General features: G+C 52.6%; 1 protein-coding gene across 2 annotated transcripts in view; it reads left to right on the top strand.

Annotated features, from left to right (window-relative positions):
• The window catches only part of LOC127587505 (zinc finger and BTB domain-containing protein 7B-like), a 444483-nt gene that overhangs the window by 253026 nt on the left and 178652 nt on the right, over positions 1–12805 (top strand). The window lies entirely within an intron of this gene.

A 12805-nucleotide genomic window follows, 5' to 3' on the forward strand; every position in this document is an offset into this window, starting at 1 on the left:
CCACACCCCTCAACAAAAACCAGACAGCGAACATGATCTTGTTCCCTACGGCCTCTTACTGTGCTCAGACTGACTGGGGAGAAGAAATTCACACTGTGGGGTTGGGAGGGGACGCTCGACAGTAAAATGCAACCTTTTCCGCTCTGCAGTCATCGTCAACTACGGGATGGAGCGTTGCCGTCTGTGGTTCGACGAGAAGCATGCTGCTTGCATGGCCGCGCTGGTCGTCCCCCTCTTCAATCACCTCTTCTGCCTCCCGATGACCTTCAAGTTCCTGTGCAGCATAATACAAGGTCAGGCTGCCACCAGCTCCCTCACCCGCACCTCTCCGCTCACCCCTGGCACCGTGGGGAGGGGGTTTGCCGTCCAGCCCAGAATCAGGCCGCTCGGCTCACCATGTTCCTGCTGATCGTCTGGCCCCTCTGCACTACCCTCCCGCGCCCTTTTGTTTGGCAGCTGTGGCGGGGGTTGAGATGGTGGCTGCGCGGGCAGAGATTTTGTTACGAACCAGCAACAAAAGAAACACTCCGGGTCATGCATGTGTTTAAAACTATTATTAACTACATGATAATAAGAAAAGTAAAAGTGAAAATGTTAGAATGTTAGAAGTAAAAATGTTAAATCTTAAACATTAATCCCAAAAACTAAACTCGTAGTGTGTGCGTGGCAAATTCCCAAACTCCCAGTCCAGGAATGGTTCAGTTCAGCAAGGTGTAAGGTGAAACGTGAGCAAAGGCTTCTTCAACAACCACCGTTGACTGAAGACAAAACATAGATGTAGAGAGAAAATAGAGAGTAATTACGCAATCCAAATGTTCTATTTTGGAACCCAAACGACGCTTCAGCGTCTACTCAGCAGTGACCACTCCACTGCATCTTCCTCAGCCCGAAAGGCTCTCGAATGTTTCACTCTGGAACTCAAACGACACCTCAGTGTCTACTCAACTCATGGCCGTCCACATAGATACCTGTTTCCTTTTACAGGTTAACAACAAAGTGAACTCCACTGCTTTGTTCCGAAGCATCTGCCACCCCGAAAGCATCTGAGATGTGGTCGTACACACACACACACACACACACACACACACACACACACACACACACACACACACACACACACACACACACACACACACACACACACACACACACACACACACCACTACGCTCCATCCCAAAGGGACATTCACCAACAGCAACCCTGTTCACCTGTGCTGAGCAGTCCACATGTCCTCTTTGTACTGTGCTGGGGCCAAGATCACAGAGACAAGATAAGATGCAAACGAAGGAGTGCGAGGCACACTATTGGACAATTACTTTGCTAACTCTTGTTGGTATTGGTTTATTATTGTCACTTGTACCGAGGTACAGTGAAAAACTTGCCTTGCACACCGATCGTACAGGTCAATTCATTACACAGTGCAGTTACATTGGGTTAGTACAGAGTGCATTGAGGTAGTACAGGTAAAAACAATAACAGTACAGAGTAAAGTGTCACAGCTACAGAGAAAGTGCAGTGCAATAAGGTGCAAGGTCACAACAAGGTAGATCGTGAGGTCAGAGTCCATCTCATTGTATAAGGGAACCATTCAATAGTCTTGTCACAGTGGGGTAGAAGCTGTCCTTGAGCCTGGTGGTACGTGCCCTCAGGCTCCTGTATCTTCTACCTGATGGAAGAGGAGAGAAGAGAGAATGATCCGGGTGGGTGGGGTCTTTGATTATGCCGGCTGCTTCACCAAGGCAGCGAGAGGTAAAGACAGAGTCCAAGGAGGGGAGGCTGGTGTCCGTGATGAACTGGGCTGTGTCCACAACTCTCTGCAGCTTCTTGTGGTCCTGGGCAGAGCAGTTGCCGTACCAAGCCGTGATACATCCAGATAGGATGCTTTCTGTTGTGCATCGGTAAAAGTTGGTGAGAGTCAAAAGGGTCAAACCAAGTTTCTTTAGCCTCCTGAGGAAGTATAGGCACCGGTGAGCTTTCTTGGCTGTGGCATCTACATGATTTGACCAGGACAGGCTGTTGGTGATGTTCACTCCCAGGAACTTGAAGCTGTCAACCCTCTTGACCTCAGCACCGTTGATGTAGGCAGGTGCATGTTCACCGCCCCCTTTCCTGAAGTCAGTGACGTTGAGGGGAATGTTGTTGTCATAACGCCATGTCACTAAGCTCTCTATCTCCTTCCTGTACTCTGACTCATCACTGTTTGAGATACGGCCCACTGCGGTGGTATCATCTGCAAACGTAGATGGAGTTAGAGCAGAATCTGGCCACACAGTCGTGAGTGTATAGGGAGTAGGGGGCTGAGGACGCAGCCTTGTGGGGCACCAGTGTTGAGAATAATCGTGCTGGAGGTGTTGCAGCCTGTCCTCACTGATTGCAGTCTGTTGGTCAGGAAGTCAAGGATCCAGTTGTAGAGGGAGGTGTTGAGTCCTAGGTGTGTAGTTTCTGAGGGTAGGCACGGTAGTGTAGTGGTTAGCGTAATGCTCTTGCGGTGCCAGCGATCCGGGTTCGATTCCGGCCGCTGTCTGAAAGGAGTTTGTATGTTCTCCCTGTGGGTTTCCTCCGGGTGCTCCGGTTTCCTCCACATTCCAAAGACATACAGGTTAGGAAAATGTGGGCGTGCTATGTTGGGGCCAAAAGCATGGCAACACTTGCGGGCTACCCCCAGAACACTCTACGCAAAAGGTGCATTTCACTATGCGTTTTGACGTACATCTGACTGGTAAAGAAATCTTATCATTAACCCCTATATTATTGGGACGTGATTGGCATTTTATGTATGCACATGAAGGATTCTAAGGTGCACAAGATTTTAATTAGTCAATATCTCTTTAAAAGGACAACTCTTTGTTGAAACTTTAGAACCTTGTGCTCAAGTAAATAAAGTGTGACTGAGAAATGCGTGCAAGTTGTCAGAGTCCTGTCAACTGGAAACGACACCTTGTCCATTTGAGTGTCTGTCTAAATGTCTGTTAAACGCTGCAATTGTATCCAATTCCACCCCCTCCCCCAGCAGCACGTCCTAGATATCGCCCACTCCCCGTGTGGAACACTTCACCCTGTTTAAACCTCCTCCCCCTCACCTTAAACCTTGTTTTTGATATCCCGACCACGGGGAGAAAGATTCGGACTGTCTACCCTGTCTCTGCCTCTCACACCTCCATCAGGACCCCCCTCAGCCTCCTTCGCTCCGGGGAAAACAGTCCCGACCTCTCCCCGTAATCGAAGTCCTCCGATCCAGGCCACACCCTGGGGAATCTCCTCTGCACCCTCCCCAGTGCAGTCACCTCCTGTGGTGACCAGAACTGCACGCAGTGCTCCAAGTGCAGTCTGATCACTTTGTAAAGCTACAACATAACGTCCCGACTCTGATGTTCTCTGCCCCGACCGGTGAAGGCAAGCACGCTGTACGCCTTCTTCACCGCCCTATCCACCGGTGTTGCCACTTTGGGAACAATGGACTTGAACCCCAAGGTCCTCAACATTCCTTACCACCCCAGCATTTGCTGTACACGTCCTTCCCCGGTCTGACTCCCCTCACACTCGTCGGGGTTAAATTCCACCTGCTAACACTCCCTCCCAACTTTCCATCTGATCTATCTCCCGCTGTGTCCTTGGACAACCTTCCTCGCTATCCACATCACCACCAACTTTTTGTGTCATTGGCAGACTTACTGATCACACCTCCTACAGTCCATGTCATTAAAGTATATCACAAACAACAAGGGTTCCAAGCACCACTCCCTGCGGTACATGATCAGTCACAAGAAAGCAGAGAAACATCTTTCCACCACTCCCTCTGCCTCCTATCTCCAAGCCAATTTTGGATCCAATTAGCCAGGGACATGGATCCCCTGTCCCTTAACCTTCTGGACAAGCTGACCATGTGGGACTTTATCAAGTGCCATGTCATGGGATTGTGTGACAGGACAGTGCAGAGGGAGCTTCACCCTGTGTCTGACCCCGGGAGTGTGTGATGGGATGGTGCGGAGGGAGCTTCACTCTGTGACTGACCCCGGGAGTGTGTGATGGGACGGTGCGGAGGGAGCTTCACTCTGTGACTGACCCTGGGAGTGTGTGATGGGACGGTGTGGAGGGAGCTTCACTCTGTGTCTGATCCCAGGAGTTTGTGATGGGATAGTATGGAGGGAGCTTCACTCTGTGTCTGACCCCGGGAGTGTGTGATGGGACGGTGTGGAGGGAGCTTCACCCTGTATCTGAGCCCGGGAGTGTGTGATGGGATGGTGCGGAGGGAGCTTCACTCTGTGACTGACCCCGGGAGTGTGTGATGGGACGGTGCGGAGGGAGCTTCACCTCTGTGACTGACCCTGGGAGTGTGTGATGGGACGGTGTGGAGGGAGCTTCACTCTGTGTCTGATCCCAGGAGTTTGTGATGGGATAGTATGGAGGGAGCTTCACTCTGTGTCTGACCCCGGGAGTGTGTGATGGGGACGGTGTGGAGGGAGCTTCACCCTGTATCTGAGCCGGGAGTGTGTGATGGGATGGTGCGGAGGGAGCTTCACTCTGTGACTGACCCCGGGAGTGTGTGATGGGACGGTGCGGAGGGAGCTTCACTCTGTGACTGACCCTGGGAGTGTGTGATGGGACGGTGTGGAGGGAGCTTCACTCTGTGTCTGATCCCAGGAGTTTGTGATGGGATAGTATGGAGGGAGCTTCACTCTGTGTCTGACCCCGGGAGTGTGTGATGGGACGGTGTGGAGGGAGCTTCACCCTGTATCTGAGCCCGGGAGTGTGTGATGGGACAGTGTGGAGGGACTTCACTCTGTGTCTGACCCTGGGGGTGTGTGATGGGACGGTGTAGAGGGGAGCTTCAATCCATAGCTAGGCGTTATCCTTGTTGTCCTGGGATTAATCTGCGCTGACCCTCCCATTGCAGTGATGACCCCTTGGTGCAAGGAGCGTATTCCCGTGGACTCTAACTTTGGCCAGCTCTATGACAAGGTGAACGGCTCGGTGGAGAGGCTCAACCAGGACTTCACTGCGGAAATGGCTGTCAACGTACGTCAGAGGTGCAGTGGGCGAGTAACCCCCTCCATTGCCGGTCCGCGCTGGACTGCATTCATTACACATCCTCGCAATGATGGTGTCGTAGTCACAGTCGTCTAGGCCCACACTGATGGCTTCACCCATCTATACTCATCCCATTCACCCCCTGTTAGGCCCATAGCCTTCTAAGCCCTTGGAGGCTCGACTGCTTGCCCAGATGCTGCTTAGATGTTGTGTTGAGCTAAGTCCTTGAACGGCTGGAGTCTGTGGGGATAGTCAGTCAAGAACGTATGAACTAGATGAGGCCAGTCAGCCCCTCTCAAATGTCCAGGTTTGGCCCACTTGGTTACAGTCCCATGTACCGAGATGCAGTGACAATGGAGATGCTGCCTCGGTCCATCTCCCCGGCAGGGCCCCACCTCCTCTCCCGCTTCCCTTTGTCCGGCCGGGATTTCAGTGGACCTGCGGCACTGATCTGGAGCCGGAGCTGGAGCCGGACGTTCCGGGCCGACACCATTCGTTGGGACTGGGAAGAAAAAGGGCAGCCCCCCACCCCACCTTCTTACTCACCTGTGCCCGATCTCGCCTGTCCCCGATCTCACCTCTCACCCGATCTCACCTGTCCCCGATCTCACCTCTCACCCGATCTCACCTCTCACCCGATCTCGCCTGTCCCCGATCTCGCCTGTCCCCGATCTCGCCTGTCCCCGATCTCGCCTGTCCCCGATCTCACCTCTCACCCGATCTCACCTCTCACCCGATTTCACCTCTCACCCGATCTCACCTGTCCCCGATCTCACCTCTCACCCGATCTCACCTCTCACCCGATCTCACCTCTCACCCGATCTCGCCTGTCCCCGATCTCGCCTGTCCCCGATCTCACTGTCCCTGATCTCACCTCTCACCCGATCTCGCCTGTCCCCGATCTCGCCTGCCCCCGATCTCACCTGTCCCCGATCTCACCTCTCCACCCGATCTCGCCTGTCCCCGATCTCGCCTGTCCCCGATCTCACTGTCCCTGATCTCACCTCTCACCCGATCTCACCTGTCCCCGATCTCACCCGATCTCACTTCTCACCCGATCTCACCTGTCCCCGATCTCACCTCTCACCCGATCTCACTTCTCACCCGATCTCACTTCTCACCCGATCTCACCTCTCACCCGATCTCACCTGTCCCTGATCTCACACCTCTCCCCTGATCTCACCTCTCCCCTGCCTGCGTGTACCCCTCCCCCTCCCCCCACCTTCTTATTCTGGCTTCTGCCCTCTTCCTTTCCTGTCCTGATGAAGGCTCTCGGCCCGAAACGTCGACTGTTTATTTCCCTCCATGGATGCTGCCTGACCTGCTGAGTTACCCCTGCACTTTGTGTGTGTTGCCCTAAGATACAGCCAGCATCTGCAGAATCTCTCCTGTCTCATTCAGGTTCGGATTAGTTTATTGTCATGTGCACGGGAGGGGGGGCTGGTGCAATGAAATTCCTTGCTGGGGTGAAGCTCACAGAGTTAGCGGTGTATCTGGTAATAATAAATACAGCACAAAACAGCAAAATGATGCAAAAATAGTCGTGCAATCTGAAGAGGTGCTGAAGTGACAATGACGGAATAGCTGAGAGAGGTTCAGTCAAGGTATTGAGAATGTGGCAGCACCTCCTGGAAGGGTAATTGGTTTATTATTGTCGCACGTATCGTGATTCAGCGATTTTGCATGCCATCCAGGCGGATCATAAATACATCGAGGTCGTATAAAAGGAAAACAATGCAGAGTAAGGTGTTACAGTTACAGAGAAAGCGCAGTGCAGGCAGACAATAAGGTGCAAGGGCCACGACGAGGCAGATTGGGAGATCGAGAGTTTGTCTTTTGGTGTATTAGAGGTCTGTTCAAGGATCTGATACGAAGCTGTCCTTGAGCCTAGTGGTATGTGCTCTCGAGCTTTTGTATCCCGACGGGAGGGGGTTGGGGAAGAGAGAATGTCCGGGGTGGGAGGGGTCCTTGATTATTTTGTCTTATATGACTTTTTGTTTCCCCATTGGGTTGGCTGATTATTCCAGTTGAGGAACACCCTCTGAGTTCCGTCCCTCCTTAACTCTCTGTCCTCCGAGAGTTCCGTGCTCCTCAGATTCTGGCCTCTCAGTGTAACCCCCTCCCCCTCCAACAGCAAGACTTCCCTCCCTCAATGTCTCCTCCACAAACCCTCTGTCTCTCTCTCTCTCTCTCTCTCTCTCACCAAGCTTCAGCTCCCCTGTTCCATGTGGCTCAGATGCAGATGTTTGTCCGATAGTGTTTTTAAATTAATCTTTGTGGATCTGGGAGACATTGGAAAGGTTTATTTAATCAATTAACCCAGTTGTCCTGGTGCCATTTAACTCCTCAGTGGACTTATTGCTTGGATGCTTGTCACCAGATTGGTGAACCAGATGCTCTGTTCCGAGCTCGATCCTGGCAAAAGATCGCCAGGCAAACAGAGGAAAAAATTCAAGGATGATGATGCAAGTCATAGATAGGGTAGACAGTCGGAATCTTTTCTCCCCAGGGTTGAAATGGTCAAACACCAGAGGGCATGCATTCAAGGTGAGAGGGGGGCAGTTCAAAGGAGATGTGCGGGGCAAGTTTGTTTACACAGAGGCTGCTGGGTGCCTGGAACGGGCTGCCAGGGGTGGGGGTGGAGGCAGATACGATCGTGGCATCTAAGATGGACAAAGGAACATGCGGGGAATGGAGGGAGACGGATCATGTGCAGGCAGAAGACACTTAGTTTAATTTGGCACTGTGTCTGGCATGGCCGTTGTGGGCCGAAGGGCCTGTTCCTGTGCTGTATGTGCTCAGAACTTCCTTGGGGTGAGGATGCAACATCCCCACCGACTCCTGGGAATCTCTGGCCCACGACTGTTCCAAATGGAGCCCTCATCAGTCTTCTTAGAACCATTAAGACCAGTGTGGGAGCAAGTCATCCCGATCCTGCCTGAGAATGGGGAAAAAAAACATTGGATATCAAGGTCACAAACTCCCAAACATTGGCATTGGTGGGATGTGGTCTTCCATGGGAGTGATTTGTTCAACACGCCACCAATACGGTTACAAACCCTTAGTTTCATCGTCCATGCAGAGTTAAAAGTGATGGAGGCGTATGAGAGAGGCATAGACGGGGTGGATAGTCAGAATCTTTCTCCCACGGGAGGGGTATCAAAAACAAGAGGGCAGAAGATTAAGGTGAGAGGAAGGAGTTTTAAAGGGGATCTGAGGGGTCAGATTCCCATTCACTCCCAATGGGACCCCACCCCTTCCCTTCCTGTTCACTCCCACCATCCGCACTCCCAACGGGACCCCACCCATTCCCGTTCACTCCCGTTGTACATATTCCTAATGGACCCCAGCCCACTTCTCAGCTGAAACTTTACTCATTAAAAAAAAAGCAACACGGAAAATGATGGGCAGGTCAGGCAGCATCTCTGGAGAGCAAAACAGAACTAATGTTTCAGGTCGGTGACCTCCCGTTAGAACTTAGTTTACCTCATCCAACACCTCAGCGGCGCAGCCATTGGGAAGGTCGGCCTCCTTGCTGGCTGCCCTTCTTCCCAGTGTGCTTCTTGGCTCTCGGTGACTTCGGAGTACCTTGTGTGGACATCCTGACCTCAGTTGGCGCTCTGTGCATCTCCTCTCCGCCTTTTAGAAAGTAGAGCAAGAGTCGATAATGGGAGCCAACATCACCAAGGCTGAAATTACTCAGACCGTGCGTGAGGAGCTGCTGAAGAAGAGAAACCTCTTGCAGAAAATCATTTTGGTGTTCAAGCTGTTGATGTCACTCACCACCTTCATTCTCTTCCTCTCGTAAGTGTGCTGTCGTGGCCTGCTTCCCCACAGGCTCAGACAGAAACTAGTCTCAGCCAAGGACGAGGAGAAGTGGCGCAGCGGGTAGAGCCACTGCCTCACGGCTCCAGAGACCCGGGTTCGATCCTGAGCTCCGGCGCTGTGTGTCTGTGTGTGTCTCTGACTGTGTGTGTGTGTATGTGTGTCTTTATGTGTGTCTTTGTGTGTGTCTCTCTGACTCTGTGTGTGTGTGTGTGTGTGTGTGTGTGTGTGTGTGTTGTCTCTGTGTGTGTGTTGTCTCTGTGTGTATGTGTCTCTGACTCTGTGTGCGTGTGTTGTCTCTGTGTGTATGTCTCTGACTGTGTGTGTGTCTGTCTCTGAGTCTGTGTGTGTGTGTGTGTGTGTGTGTGTGTGTGTGTGTGTGTGTGTGTGGAGCTTGCACGTTCTCTCCCTGTGACCGTGTGGGTTTCCCCCAGGGGCTCCGGTTCCCTCCCACATCCCAACAACGTGCGGGGTCGATGGGTTAATCAGCCGCTGTAAATTCCCCCTCCCCCCCCCCAGTGTGTGGGTAAGGGGTGGAATTGGGGGGGGGTACTTTATGGGGAATGTGGGGAGAATAAAATGGGATCGGCGTAAAATGGGTGGTTGATGGCTAGCATGGACTTGATGGGCTGAAGAGCCTGTTTCACTGGCAGGCTCCTTCTCCTACAGTGCAGTGGAACATCAGGGTTTAAGCTGGCTGTCTGGCACTTATGGTGGGACACGTACCACGGAATTGCATGATATCCTTTTCCAAATGGTTAAAGGACAATGTTTGTTATCTTGTATTATGCACCATTTACAATCATCCATCGTCAAAGATCCCCACCATCCGGGCCACGCCGTCTTCCCGCAGCTCCCATCGGGAAGGAGGTACAGAAGCCTGAAGTCAAGTCTATGTTAGTTCTCTAAGCAGCCCCATCAATCCCATTACCTCACTTATTTCTCTGTGAGCTATTCTCTCTCTCCACGATCGGTGCTGGATGTAATCAGAATGGTTCTCTCTCTCTTGCTGTCCAGATCCTTTCTGTACACGTATAACTTCAACAAGGACATCCGTTACGACAATATTTACATCAGTACGTACTTCCGACAGATCGATGCCAGGCGCAGGAACGTGGTAAGCGTGTTGGAGGGAACCCACTGCAAGTAGAGCAAAATATTCGAAGTCAAAGTCGGGTTTATCGTTATCTGCACAAGTCCAGGTGTGCACAGGTGCAATGAAAAACTTACTTGCAGCAGCATCACAGGCACAGAGCATCAGATAAGCAGCATTCGCAAGAGAAACATCAACTATACACAATTTTTACAAGAAAAAACACAATTAGAAGAAAAAAAAAGTTCATTGTAGTGCTAAGTGGTCCCAGTGTTTCTGCACTGAGGCAGTGATTAGGGCTGCGCCGGTCGGTTCAAGAACCGAATGGTTGACGGGAAGTAGATGTTCCTGAACCTGGTGGTGTGGGGACTTCAGGCTTCTGTACCTCCTGCCCGACGGGAGCTGCGAGAAGACGGCACGGCCCGGATGGTGGGAGATACTTGATGACGGACGTTGCCTTCTTGAGGCAACACCTCCTGTAGATACCGCCGACGGTGGGGAGGGATGTATTGACATTATTGTAGTTGTACAAGACGTTGTTTAGACTGAACTTGGTGACAGTGACGGGAATCGAATCCCGATTGCTGGCGCTGTAATAGCGTGACGCTAACAGCTAATCGTGCATAATTTACAGTTTATTTAATTTGTTTTTCTTGTGAATGCTGCTTATCTGATGCTCTGTGCCTGTGATGCTGCTGCAGGTAAGTTTTTCATTGCACCCGTGCACACACGGACTTGTGTGTGTGACAATGAACTCGACTTTGGTTTGACAGTGAACAACCCTGACTTCTCCACTTTCCTGTTCCCAAAGCCTCACCATCTCCTTCATGCATTCTGGGAGCTACTTTCACTCGAGTGGCTCTGACAAAAAGAGGGAACTCGGTGGAGAGATTTTAACGTTAAGCGTGATTGAACAAGTGAACACTTCTCATTGGAGAACTGGGGTGTTTGACCTTCACTTTACAATGTCACTGATGTGTAGTGAGTTATAACCTGGGCTGGAGGAGGCAGGAGAGTGGGTTCGGAACAGAGAGAGTTGCAGAGAGGTGTCAGTGAGATTAGTGTGGGGACTGACACAGGGCTGTGGGGAGAGAGCGAGGCAGTGGGATCAGTGTGGGGACTGACACAGGGCTGTGGGGAGAGAGCGAGGCAGTGGGATCAGTGTGGGGACTGACACAGGGCTGTGGGGAGAGAGCGAGGCAGTGGGATCAGTGTGGGGACTGACACAGGGCTGTGGGGAGAGAGCGAGGCAATGGGATCAGTGTGGGGACTGACACAGGGCTGTGGGGAGAGACCGAGGCAGTGGGATCAGTGTGGGGACTGACACAGGGCTGTGGGGAGAGAGCGAGGCAGTGGGATCAGTGTGGGGACTGACACAGGGCTGTGGGGAGAGCGAGGCAGAGGGATCAGTGTGGGGACTGACACAGGGCTGTGGGGAGAGCGCGGCGCAGGGGGATCAGTGTGGGGACTGACACAGGGCTGTGGGGAGAGAGCGAGGCAGTGGGATCAGTGTGGGGACTGACACAGGGCTGTGGGGAGAGAGCGAGGCAGTGGGATCAGTGTGGGGACTGACACAGGGCTGTGGGTTGATGCTGATAGACATGGTTAATGTGCTGTTCTCCCTACTCCAGGACAGGAGACACCTGCTACCCCTGAGGAAGGCAGAACGGACCGATGTGATATTCCCATGGCAACTGCAAATCCACCACTCAGAGATGAGGACCTTGGTGAGTGGAGGTTTTGGGGGGGGGGGTGGTTTAAACCCTCCCCAGGTATTCAATGCAAAATCACCACGGACTTGCTCCCAGCCCCACCCCCTGACCCAGTCACTATCTGTGGGCCCCAGCCTCCCTCTCCCTTCTCCTCCCTCTCCCCCCCATCACCCTCTCCCCCTTCCTCCCCTTCCCCCCTCCCTCTCCCCTCCCCTCCCCCCTCTCTTCCCCCCCTTCCCTCTTCCCCCCCCTCAACACATACAACAGTGCTCCCTCCTCACCGCCCCTCCCACAGCGCGGCGCTCCCTACTCACAGCCCCTCCCTCGGCCCTCCACCGCCCCTCCCTCGGCCCTCCCTCTTCACCGCCCCTCCCACAGAGCTCCCTCCTCACCGCCCCTCCCGGTGAGGACGTGCTCCCTCCACAGCAACATTTGGAGCACTGTCCTTCACTTTGCTGTTAACTGTGTAGAACAAACCTGTGGTCCCGAGAGAGACCGCGAGACACGACCACCACTGACGGCTCAACCAACCCCACGCTCTGTCTCCCGAGGGCCGCTGGGCTTCAGGAACTAATCCTTCCTCGCTCTGTTTGTCTCCCACAGCTGCTCGGAATTGTACAGCACATTCCGATAATCCTGGTTTTGATCACACTCTTTGTGCTGGACTGGTTGCTCTTCACGATGTTGGACATCATTCAGAGGCACAGTTACCTGGAGTACAACTTCAGTGGTAGGTCTTTCCCCAATGTGAATCGCCGATTTGCCAGTTCTCTTCAACCGGAGGTAACTCCAAGAAACACTCTGGTTTCCGCCGATGTTCACCGGGAGGAAATTTGTGGGGATGCTAACCAATCTTGTGGTTATTTATCCTGGGCTGAGGTCATCGATCGGGTCCATCCGATTCCGAGTAGGATTCATAGATGTTGCAGGAGAACTGAGATTTTGTCAGTAACTTTTTTAAATACTTCTGGAATTCTCAAAATGCTGAACGTCCAAAGAGGCATCTTGCGTTCTGCTGGGGGCTTGTTGCAGTGTGATCTCTCACTGGGAATATCGGATAATTGGTGGTTTCAGGGAGAAGTTAGATCTCTACACCAGAGGGAGGATGGGGACACGGTTCCTCACTGCCCCTCCCACAGTGCTCCC

Source organism: Pristis pectinata, chromosome 40, assembly GCF_009764475.1.
Source record: "Pristis pectinata isolate sPriPec2 chromosome 40, sPriPec2.1.pri, whole genome shotgun sequence".
NCBI lineage: Eukaryota > Metazoa > Chordata > Chondrichthyes > Rhinopristiformes > Pristidae > Pristis > Pristis pectinata.